This window comes from Dioscorea cayenensis, chromosome 6 (assembly GCF_009730915.1).
Source record: "Dioscorea cayenensis subsp. rotundata cultivar TDr96_F1 chromosome 6, TDr96_F1_v2_PseudoChromosome.rev07_lg8_w22 25.fasta, whole genome shotgun sequence".
Lineage (NCBI taxonomy): Eukaryota > Viridiplantae > Streptophyta > Magnoliopsida > Dioscoreales > Dioscoreaceae > Dioscorea > Dioscorea cayenensis.
Window position 1 is genome coordinate 13,391,614 of NC_052476.1, and position 13,199 is coordinate 13,404,812.

At 40.4% G+C, this 13,199-nt stretch overlaps 1 non-coding gene across 1 annotated transcript; it reads left to right on the forward strand.

Moving 5' to 3' along the window:
• Positions 1-4,196: 4,196 nt before the first annotated feature.
• On the forward strand, positions 4,197-4,303 carry LOC120264154. Its single transcript, XR_005537327.1, has one exon. It is a non-coding gene; the product is annotated as a small nucleolar RNA R71 (small nucleolar RNA).
• The last annotated feature ends 8,896 nt before the right edge of the window (positions 4,304-13,199 follow it).

The window sequence follows — 13,199 nt, forward strand, 5'->3', positions numbered from 1 at the left end:
AGCTCATCTGAATTAAAAACTCAGTGACACTCATGCTGAACTGATGTCCGAATGTCCTAAACATTATGACATCAATGTTGTCGAACCTACTATACGACCGATCGAACTTGAAGGACGCAAATATTTCTAGCGTCAATGTGCGAAAAGTTGGCTCTCGAATCGATAATAATCTCCTCTAGCTCCCCACGGCCAACAACCCATCTATCTCGTCAGCTAACTCATCTCCTCGATGAACCTCTCGCAGCGGACTTAAGTCCATGAATCGAGACTATCCAAACCTGATTCTTGACAACCGCTCATACTGAATCTGATGCTCGGGATTCAAAAATTCAATGTGTGCCAACTCAGGTGAACTTAGTCTTGGATGCTTATCCTACTGCTTCTTCGAACGAGGTGCCATCTCTGCAAGAATTGAAGAAATGATCAAAGAAGCTCACAAAGTAGTATTGCAGAAATCAACATGGTCGTGTGAAATTCCCCACGCCCATGTGGATCCACGGGGCATGAAAACCACACGGATGCGCACCAAGAGTTTAAGTACACATCTCCAAGATGTTCCTAAACTACTTTTAAGTATGCAATTACCCTTCTAGAGGAAATCCGAAGCATAATCACCAGTTTTAATCCAATGAGAATGAGAAATGACGAATAAAAAAGGGATTAAAGGCTTACCAATGAGATGAAGATACAAACTTCAAAATCGGCCAAAAAATGGTGTAAAAATCCATATAAATCAGCGGTGCAAGGTCGAGAGAATGATAAAGAGTGTTCTTGGAGAGATTTGGAGTATAATGAAGAAGAAACACGAGGAGATTTTAATAAAACCCGTGGCTCTTGGAATTTTGCACAACCACACGGGCGTGTAGAAATTATCCATGCCCGTGTGCCCAACCCACAGGGGCAGACTCACACCCCTGTGGATTCTCTGTCCATCCGAGAAAAATCTCTAAGTGGTTCACGCGCCCGTGCTGAAATTCCCCACGGGCGTGAACCTTCACAGGCCCAGCTCACAGGGGCACTCACACGCCTCTGTGATTTCTTGAGATGGAAGAGAGCTCTTTTGCAGAGATCCACATGGGCGTGTGGAAATTACCCATGCTTGTGCGTTTAGCACATAGTCATCAACAGGGGCGAGTCCACGTCATTGTGTCTTCTCGGGAAAAAAATCTCCATGTCTCTATAGGACAACACATGCCCGTGTGGAAATTACCCACCATCATGGACCATCACAAGGTCATTTATAGGTTCGTCCACACCCCTATCTCCACTCGGGATGAGCTCACAGTAGAGACCCATGGTCATGTGCAAATTCTACACAGCCGTGCATTTTCTCTGGATGCTTTATAAAACTCTGCAGCCTCTGCAGAAAATTCCTAAACATATAGATACACTCAGAGCCTGCCTTATCATACAAACTATACCAGGGAAAAACACGAAAAACTCGCTCAAAAGACCAACAACTTTGCCATAAATATTTAAGCACTCGATAACATCAAATGTCCACGAGAAAATCACAGCAATAATATCTAAAAATCAAGACACCAATACTTAAAAGCCTTATTTATGCAAATACTAAACTAAAAACCAGGAAAAATAGTAAAAACTTGGGTTGTCTCCGAAGAAGCGCTTGTTTAACGTCACTTAGCTTGACGTACCTTGTCTTACCTCATGGGGGTTCATAGATGAAGGCTCTCCTCTTACCCATGACTCGGAAGCATGATGAACATAACCTTTTTAAGGTAAAGAGAAAGATGTCGATCTTGTTACCAATTAAGGGTTTGTTACCCTTGTTCCGTTCTTGTACTTCCCCAACAGCTTTGGGGCATTTCTTGTGGCGTCTCATCACTCACTTCATTTTCTGGAGCATCTTCTTCACGATCCCCCCGAGTAGATGGTACCTTCTCCTCTAGACCAAGCATTATCACCTCTTCATTCTCCATTTATTGGTCTAGCAACCCCTTGTGCAAGTTCGGATTCAACATTTCCTGTATATTCATCGATTAGTTCATCAGTAGTGTCAAGAAAATAAAGAGTATCATCAAAGTCGAGAGAATGTCACATGGCTTTGGCGAGGTGGTATGTCATCTCCAACCCTCAGTGTCAACTCCCAACCGTCCATGTCGATAAGTGCCTTAGAAGTACGCAAGAATATCCTCCCAAGTATCAAAGAAACATCTGCATCCACATTGACATCCAACACTACAAAGTCTATAGGAAATATGTACTTGTCCACCATGACAAGTATATCTTCAGTGATGTCCCTCGGATGTCTCACTGTTCGCTCTGCCAATTGCAATGTCATCCGAGTGGGCCTAGGCTCTCCCAAGCCTAGCTTCTGAAAGAACAGGTATGGCATGACGTTGATACTAGCCCCGAATCCACCAATGTCACCTCTTCACCCAAATTGCCAATGTTGCAGGGAATCACAAAGTTTCCGGGGTCTTTCTTCTTGTTCAGCATATTCTTTTGCAACACCGGCGAACAAGAGGCATCTAAAATCACCGATGCACTCTCCTCTAACTTCTTTTTTTTAGTCAAAAGATCTTTTTAGAACTTAGCATAGCGAGGCATTTGAGACAATACCTCCATAAAAGGAATGTTGATGTGTAATTGCTTGAATAGACCCAAGAACTTTTTGTATTACTCATCATTTTGGTCATTCTTAAATCTTGAAGGGTACGTGATTCTAGGCTTGTAAGGTGGGGCTGCCACCTCTTTCCTTTTGTTAGCTCTCTCCTTAACCTTCATGACCTCGGGTGCTTCAACATTGGTCTTCTCACTTGGAAACCTACCATCAACGCACGACTATTTCTCAAAGTGATCACCTTCACATGTTCTCTCGGATTAGTCTCAGTATTACTCGGTAGGCTTCCTTGTGGTCTTTTTGATAGAGACTTCGCAATTTGCTCAGTTTATTTTCTAAATTGCACAATAAAGCGGTGTGGTTATGAAGTGTAATCTCGACTGATTGGAACCGTGTTTTCAATGATTGCACAAATCTAGTTAAGGCTTTCTCTAAGTTGGTCATCCGGGTTTCCAAGCCTGAAATTTTATTCTCCATGTTTGGGGCTTGCTGTTGTTGAAAACCCGGTGGTGCTATGGCCTTTTGCTGCCCTTGGTTATTCCATGAGAAATTGGGGTGGTTCCTCTACCCTTGGTTGTAGGTGTTGTTATAAGGATTACTTTGTACCCTTCCCGAATTGCCCACAAAGTCTACTTGTTCAATCAAGAGGTAGCAGAGCGTCCCTTTTCCTCTCCTGTGTAATTTATTCTACCTCCAATTCCTCGAGTTCTTTACGGTCATAGTAGAGTGAATGGGCTAAGGGATGACCTTCCGCTTGTGAGTGCAATGGAGTGAAGCCTTGAAGTGATTTTAGCATCTAGGTCTTAATTGCTGCTAGGGACCTTCCGCCTGGACCAAAGGGTTAGGTCTACATATAGGAAAGAGAATTTATCACTTTGAATCCCTAGAACTCATTGCAATTCTATACGAATGCAGGGTTGAGATATTATTCAATTTCTCCTCCGGGACATGTATAGGGTTAGGCTTGGTTGACCTTAGATTTGGGACCATGTATTAAAGGATCTCCACGACTCATTAATACATTAGTTAGGTAGCATAATAGAGTGTTTTTGCACTTGAAATGATTGTCATAGGCCGATCAATATCCGAGTACCCCATTTATATCGATTGCCTTATCTGTCCTTTACTTGTGCTCTCTCTTTTGTCTCTTTTACCTTTGTTTGCATTAAATCTTGTCACACAAATCACTATTTATATTTCTCTTAGTTAAGAAATAATTTAAGTATTTTTACTCCCTACTCCCTGTGGATACGATACCCACTGACCTAGGATTTTATTACTTCGATAAACCAGTGCACTTGTGGGACATACACAAGGGTGTTGCCAAGTAGTCACGGCGACCACCCTATTAGAAGTTAGAAGGTCTAACTTCTTGCTCAATGATTCCACTTGGCCTGCCAAAGAGGTTACTGCATCTATTTCATGGAGCCCGACCACCTTTTTCCTTTCCCACGCATTCCATTGATAACTATTCATGGCCATGTCATCCACTAACTGTCAGGCTTCTTCTGGGGTTTTACTCCCCATTATATCTCCTGCGGCGGTATCTAGCAATTGCCTTGTACTCGAATTCAACCCATTGTAGAAGGTTTGGATAATCATCTATTCGGGAAATCCGTGCTATGGGCACCTCCACGAAAGATCCTTGAAGCGCTCCCATATCTCAAACAATGATTCCAACTCCATCTATACAAACGACGATATCTCATTGCGAAGCTTGGCCAACTTCCCCGGAGGAAAGTACCTAGCAAGAAAAGTTTCAACCATCTCATTCCAAGTCGTGATGGAGGCTTTGGGCAAGGAATGAAGCCACTGATTGGCTCTTCCCTTGAGAGAGAATGGGAAAGCCCTCAATCTAATAGCATCATCCGATACACCATTAATCTTAAGCATATCACAAACTTCCAAGAAGTTTTCTATGTGGTTGTTTGGGTCCTCATCGGCCAAACCGTTGAACTACGCTGACTGCTGAATTATTTGGATGAATGATGATATCAGCTAAAAGTTTGGAGCTGTGATCGGGGATCGCACAATACAAGATTGTGTACCCAAAAACTGAGGATATAGCATAATCAGAAAGTGTCCTCTGCTGCTCATTCTGTTCTCCCATATTATCTGATCCTTCAACTTCTATTTTAGCTTGAGTAGACGGTTCTTGCACAGGTTCTTTTCCTTTTGTTCTAAGGGGGCGTTCATTTTGCCGTAAGTGAACGAAAGTCAGGAAGTGGGGGAAGTGCCACTTCTCTGAAGTGGTGGAAGTGATTTGACTTCCACCACTTCCTGTGTTCATTTTGCAGAAAGTGCCACTTCCATGAAGTGCCAAGTTTCTCACTTCTTGTGTTAATTTCGATGCAAGTGATGCCAGTTCCGTAATGACTTCCACAACATGTTCATTTCAAAGAAAGTGAGGGAAGTGTATAAAAATAAAAATATAATAATAAATTTATAATTAAAATCACTAAAACTTTATATTTTTAGAAAATCAAATATTTTTAAATTTAAATGAATTTTTATGTTTTATATTTTATTTTAATTTTAAAAAAAAAAAAAAAAAAAAAATAATTAAATCATAATGAATAAGAATTAGAACTCTATATTTTTACAATCTCAAATATTTTGAATTTAATGTATAACTTATGATAAATATTTGCGAGGCATGTAGAACTTTTGATACCCCAGGATGTCAAACTTTAATGGAATTTGGAATGTTTCAACTTTTGAAGTTTCACAAAAAAAAGAATAAGAAGAAAGCTGGACTTTAGACTTTGGAGAGGACAACAAAAACCTTTTGTTTTTTTAATTAGAGACTATGAAAAACCATATCATCAGGAAAAGATAAAGTGACATTTTTATTATGTATTCTTTCGCTCTATGCAAAAATAGTGAGTCATTTAATTTATCTTCTTTGATGAATATTTTCTTGTCTTCGAAAATGCATCAGTACTTGTTCTTTTTCAGACCCACTTGTTGTGCACATGAACTTACAATAAATCCTAGTCTCTCCAGGCCTAACATTGTACTGAACTTTAGAGTGCCATTAACCAATAGATTTTGGAATTATTTCCTCAAAACCTTTGGCTAATATTATAACTGAAGGATAATAAGTTGCATTTTCCCTTATTAGAACACTCCTCAGATCACTGTGCACAAGAGTCATGATTATGTATTTAGGTGCTACATCCCTACCTTCCATAGTGAATGCATGAATGGTGTTAGTTGTAGATCAAGCAGAGAGAAACCAAAACTCATTAAGCATAATAAAACCTATCCATTATATAACCAAAATACAAAACAACAAATGCATTAACATGCATAAAATAAATTTGAAACCTTGAACAAAATCAACTTGCTATCTATAAACAACAATTGCAAAAATGAGAGCAAAATGAGGACAAAACTTATCAAACAATACAATATTAGCAATCACTGTAAAAAACATGGATTTTTAGAAATTGTAGCAATAACATGCCACCTTTTGGAAGTCTGGCTGATTATAGTTTCAAAGGTTAAACATTTCTAATAAATTTTCAAATTACAATAAGGTTGAAAGAGAAGAACTAATCCAAGTTAAAAACAAATTTACTAGTTCATGTCCAAATATATTTAAGACACATGCATAAACTGGATGAGTAACAATTGCTTCTAGTTGTACTATAGCACCACTATGGATCCACTGCAAAAGCAACATAGCTACAACCTGAACATCAACCCATTAGAGCATGTAATCATCTTTAAAAATAACATCAAAATAAAATAGGAAAAAATTTAAATAGAAAACACATGTACCTCAGATGTTGAATCTAGTCCTCCAACAAGACATCTGCAACTCCACATTAAAAACAAGAGAAGTTAGTAACGATGCAAATGCAAACAAAATACTAGGGCACTTGAAGTTAATAAAGGTAAAGCTAATATATTCTTACATTGACAACATTCTTATATCCCAGAATCTCTCATGGAGGCAATAAAATTATCAAGCCACAACTTGCACAAGGATGGTGACACGCGTCCGAATATGCGTGTAAACCGCAAGTGCACGGGTGTCGAAGTAATAATTACCCCGGTGAGTGGGTAGTCGAATCCACAGTACTAACTTCTTCTCTGCTTTCTAACCTAATAATAAATGGAAAGGTGTGGTGATCTAATGTGCGAAGAAATGAATACCGGAGACAAATATGCAAGGGTGAAATGGATGGAGATCTCAATCAGTAAAAGTGGGCTATTCGGGCAATGCTCCCCCTAGGATTCAGGTATTAGGTACCGAATAAGCAAAGTATTTCTATGATGAGTAAGTTAAGTCATGGAAATCCAAATATAATCAGATCCGGCCTCCCGATCACCGATACTAGTCCCCTACGAGATCCCGGTGGAGAAATCGCTCAATCTCAACACCTCACACCACATATGACTGCAAAGAACTCTAGGGATTCCAAGAGTTGTATCCGATTCCTAAAGATTGATCCAACCCTAATTCCCGGCGAATGATCCTAACCCCCTACAAGGTCCCGGCGGAGAAATCTCCCAATCTCACGCCTCACACCAAATATGGTTGCATAGAGCTTAAGGAATGGAGATAGAATACACTCAATCGGAAGGGAGAGGGGACACTCCACTATCTCATGACTCACCCTCTCAACCCTCTTTAACCTTGAAGTTCTAACTCTAATGGAGACCTCTCTCACATCAAAGTAACAAATCATGCAAATCCAATCAACCACAAGGATTAATTAAACAAGAAAGCAATGAGAAAACAAGATTAAAACATAATCAAACTCGTATTAAATAGAAACACTAAGCAAATCCACAAAAGATGAGAATCCTAGGGTTCACAAGCCCAAATACCCTCTAGGGTTTTAGATCTCCATGGAGCAACATACAAAACACACCATCAATGAATGAAAGTACATTAAAACCATAGAAATAAACCCCCTTATATATGAACTGATGGCCTTGATGGAGAGCTTCGACGTCTTGAAGGACCCACTCCGAAGCTAGGTTCACCGGTGGCTTCCTTGATGCTATGACGGAGGAGGAATAGATCAAAGTTGGTGACGAAGCGCCTCCAAAGCCGCATAGACCTCCTCTCAAGAGCCGCACAAAAGATGAGAAAGAATAGGCCAAAACGGCTATTTATAGGCCTTAGATCGCGTCTGTCACGTGCCATCACGCGCCCGTGTGGATTTTCCACGCAGCCGCGTGGGCTGCAGAAATTTTGCTACAGTACCGCTACAGTGAAATTACTACAGTACTTTTCACAAAACACGATCCGAACACTCTTCTCTTAAGGCCACATGTCCGGGCACACGTCCATGTGGTAGGCTATAAAACTTTTCTTCATCGACGTATCTTTGAGAGGTCTTGCAATCTTCACAAAGAGAAGGAATATGAAGATGTGGCTGCCTTTGTGCCCTTCCAAATAGTGAATTGACTTGAATCTTCTTGGAAGTTGGCACACATCTCCATGTTTATGAACTGCTCTTGTGTCTTGATCCTTGAATTGAACAAGAACTCCCAACATTGTGTCTTTATAGCCTATCTTTGCTTCCTTTTTACTCTTCAAGGCATTCACAACCTATATGCATAAAAGAACACCAAATACACAATATGAGACATAAACCACAGTAAAAATGATGCTCAATGCATGTAAAACATATATAAAAATATGTCTACTCAAGCACTTATCAGATGGCTTCCTCAAGTAAAAGGACTTAGCAAGATCTTTGTTGACACTCAATTTTTCAAAAACCATATCCATGTCCACATCACTATAGCCTTCCATGCTCCATAAAGCATCTGATAATTTCTCTTTCCATATCATCTTCTTGTTCTCTTTAATTGATGCCACCGGCTCACCAAACTTATTAGCGAGGTTATCAGATGCAATATTTTCACTAATAGACCTTGCCATCCGGCTAGTCCTAGCAGTACTCCTATATGCAGATGATCTTGCTGCTTTTTGTCTGTCGACAGTTGTCTCTAAAGGTTCATGTACCATTGGTACATCAGGAGTAGGTGGATTTTCATCTTCTTTGTTTGTACCACCAAATTGTTGGTAGATGGAACGTGCTTGATCACCTATGGTATGATCGTCCCCAGCAACCAATCGTAGCTCCTCAAAGAAAGGTATAGGTTTATTTAGATATTCTTTAGCTTTTGTTTGTCCTTGCAAGTGAAAGCAACATGAAATACTTATTAAATGTAATAAAATAAACTTACATATTTCATTAAATAAATAGTAACTAAATGTAAGTATTATACCTATAGATAGTTCGATATGTTTCATCTTCAAGAACTAGCATTTTCTCTGTGTCATTCTAACCCACACCACTAAGGTTCATAAGTTTCTTGATTCCATGATATTTTTGCTTCAGCGTGCGCATGTGGTTTTTGACATTATTAGCATCCATAGAGGCACTAGGGAATCTTCCATTGACATTATTAGCCGCCTCAACAAAGGCCTGCCTTTTGAAGGACTTGTCAACTTTCATGCCGCTTCTTGCCCGTATCTGCAAGAAATGGTCTTAAAACATTATCCATCTCTTTTGTCAATCTTTTGTTTGGTGTCCCTTTTCGCTTCTCACTTGGCACTCCATCAACATTGATACGTGATGAAGCCATATTACCTATCGCATTAACAATTTAAAAAAAACAACAAGAATTGCCTATTAATAAACAATGCCATTGTCTTATTGATTAAATAGTAACAAGGCAAAATTTTCATTACGAAAGAAATAAAACACAAAATAAAAAACTACAAACATACTACTACAAAATTACAAAAGTTGAAATTGGAAAGCAAAACATTTTCATTTTTTGGTCCAAGTCTTCTAAATTGGTCGTCGGGAAACATAACCATTCCACATGTCATTCATGATTTTTTCACGAAGTTCTCTGCAACACATCTTTGTCTCATGGCATTGACATAGAGTGATAGGTCTCTCATTTGTAAGCTCTTCTTCGTTAGATGACAAGGTCCCCTTCCTTATATCCCGCAAGTGCACGGGTTTGTCGAAGTAATAATCCCGGGTGAGCGGGTATCGAATCCACAGGGAGTAGGGAATAAAAATACTTAATTCGATTGTTAACTATGTGAAAGATCAATGATGATGAGCGTGACAATGATTCAATTCTCAACAATAAAAGCAACAAGTAAGAGAGCAAAGTAAAGAAAGGGGGTAAGGCAATCGATAAAGATGGGGTACTCGGATAATGCTCCACCTAGGATAATTGTTTCAAGTGCAAGAAACCTCTATTATACTTCCTAATTAATGCAGTGGTGAGTCATGGAAATCCTTAATTACATAGTCCTAAATCTAAGGTCCACTATGCTTAACTCTATACATGTCCCGGAGGAGAAATTGAACAATCTCAACACCTCGCACTCGCATAGAGTTGCAATGAGCTCTAGGGATTCCAAGTGATAAATCTCTTCCTAATTATAGACCTAACCCTTTGGTCCAGGTGGAAGGTCCCTAACCACAATTGAGCCCTAGATACTAAGATCACCTTAACGTTTCACTCCGTTGCACGCGCAACTAAGCCCCAGCGGAAGTTCATCCCTTAGACTATTCACTCTATTATGGCCGCAAAGAACTCGAGGAACGGAGGTAGAATCTATCACGTCAGAGGGGAAAGGGGACGCTCCTGTACCTCTCCACTCACCCTCTCAACCATCTATAACCTAGTTGTATCTAACGCTCGTTGTGTGTCACTCACTCACAAGGTTACAAACGAGAACTATCAACCCTAGTGTCACTCTAAGGGAAATGTTCATAAAATCAAGCATTCAAGGTTGGAACTCACAATAAACATCAATTAATTGAAAGCATAATAAAGAGATTAAATGAAACAAATACATCCTAGGGTTCACAATACCCAAGTACCCACTAGGGGTTTAGCTCTCCATGGAGCTAAGTACAATCAAAGAAATAGAATGTAAAAGCAATGAATCCATAAAGAAACCCCCTCGATAGTCGTGTCGATGGTCTTGTGGAAAGTCCTCTACTCGTCGTCCAAGGATTCCCTCGTTCGGTATAGGATACGCCTCGATGGAAGCTTCCCTACCAACCTTCTTCCTAAGGAACGACGATGTCAGAACCGTAGAACCTCTCCAAAACCTTCGCCAATACTCCTTAAAACCCTAGCCGAAGCCCTCTCTCAAGTTGGGAAAAGATGGAGAAAAGAATACTAAAATCAGGCCTGATTCAGCTTTAAATAGGGCTGGAATCGGGTTACTACACGGGCGTGGATGCTTCACGCGCCCGTGCGGAATTTCCACACGGGCATGGATAATTTCCACATGCCTGTGTGGATCCTCTGAACTCCTGTTTTCTCGGGCGGCTGTGAACAGTGCTGCTATAGTGCTTGCTAAAGTGTTGCTGCAGTGCCCTGCCTGAATAGCTTCCCGAATCCATACTTTCATCGGAGTAATGCAAACGGGCACACGTTCACATCGTGGATCACTTGCTTCTTGAATGATAGGTACGTTGGTGGAGCTCTTGTTCTATGTGCATAAGTCAAAATGCTCGAGTGTGACTGCCTTTGTGCCCCTCCAAATGGATGTGCCAAACTCGAATACGAGGAGGTTGGCATACACTCTAGCATCTCACATCGACATATGTCTTCGTGTTTGAACCTTAGCAAGATTTCCTCCAAAATCGGTGCATTGTAATCCACATTGGCTTCTTTGCTTCATACTTGGCCTCACAACCCTACCTGCATGAAAGTAACATAAAAAACACACATATTAGTGTAAAAACCTGAGAAATGTAATGCTCAACATAAGGAATGAACGCTTCGCATTCATACCGCACAAGCACTTATCAAACTCCCCCACACTTAAGCTTTTGCTTGTCCTCAAGCAAAAATTAAAACGTTATGTGCATCAATGAAGAAAATATTGAAAGTGCTTGCCCTTAGGTTCACCAAAATATACAAAGAGAGCATTCTACAAGTGAGGGAAATTTCAACACTAAATATGAAAAATCAATGCTCTAGCTAAAAACTTGAATCAAAAAGGAAACAAAACCCGAAGTCGTATACGTGTGTGAACTCACTCAAGTCAATGCTCTAGCTAAAAACTTGAATCAAAGTTCTAAGTACAAGGGACTTATTTGTCTACAAAAGTGACAACAATTTCAAAGATGGTAGTAGCTTCACACATCCTCTAAGGTAGCCCTTTCCAAAGTGGCCGCTAAGGTGGGTTTCACACTTTTGAGGTGGTAGCTCTTTCTACCGGAGTGGTAGCTTTCACTCATCCTATGAGATAGCTCTTTCTCTCATTAGAGCATAACTAGTATCCGACTTATGAGAGTAGCTTCATACTTCATAGGTGGTAGCTCTTTGCACACAACAAGCACAAATAAACAATAAAACTATTTTTTTTTTGTTTTTTTTTTTAAGAATTTAATACAAGAAACAACTATAACTAGTCCCTTTAACATCAAACTTGAGTTTCCAAAAGAGTTTAAAAAGTGAGTAGTGCACTAAGTGTAAATCGGGCAAAAATTCCTAGAAATTCAAGCAAGAACTAAAGCATGAAAACATTCAATGTTAGAAATTCTCTTAAACTCAAGAAAACAATCCTTGCAACTAAGGTGAACCGCCATTGGCTATGTGGGCATATATCAATCAAGAACAATAGAAAAGATGTGTGCACTATGAAAATCCCCCCCACACTTAAGTTGTACATTGTCCCCAATGTACACATTCAAGCTCACTCAAAATATATATTATTCAAAAGCAAATGTGGGAGAAGCAATCAAAATAATACTCCCCTGACTCCTAGTGTTGCGTTTGATGAAGCTAATTCCATGAGAGTAGTGTTCTGGTGGGTTGTGAAGCTCACACGGCCAAGTGCCTCAGCACCTTGGCCGTGCCCATGACTAAGTCTCAATTCCTAAGAAGACAAGACCATCTGCACGCATACACGAGGGGGTTCAGTGAAAGCTCAATAAAAATAATATATCTCAAGTATATATAAAAGATAGACAATGAATACAACTCGAGATGCAAAATGAAAATAAACTCAGAAGGAGAATCCTTTCTGAGTGAAAAAAAGTCTAAAATAAAATGCATAAAAGAAAAAGAACTAAAAATCAAATATCGGTGTCGCCCTCAGGCTCAGGTGCTACTGCTGCTGCTTGTGGAGATGCACATGGTGGGTCCACCGGTGCCGGGGTAGGGGATGAGGATACAGGAGGAACTGAGAGTGCCTGAGGAGTCCTCGGCTATAAGACAAATGATGAGGCGACATAGCGCTCTAAGATTTGTTGTAATACGTCAAAACGTGCCATGAACTTTGTGTACTGAGTGGCCTGCGTATCCCTAATCTCTGCAATCTCGGCTCGAGCCTCAGCTACCTCAGTCCGTATCACCCCCAAAGTGCTCTCGAGCCTCTCAAAGCGATCATAAGCTCGAGATGCTGAAAATATACGCACGGGAGATGGTTCCTCTGCCACTGGAGGTGTCTCGATCTCCATCGGGGCTGGCTGAGGCTCGGGAGCAGGCTGAGATGCCACGGCTTCATCACCCTCATCCTCAGCTATCTCTGGAGCTGGCAGCACTAACGTAAAAACCCCTGTCCGAACCCTGCGGACCATGCCCATCAACCTCA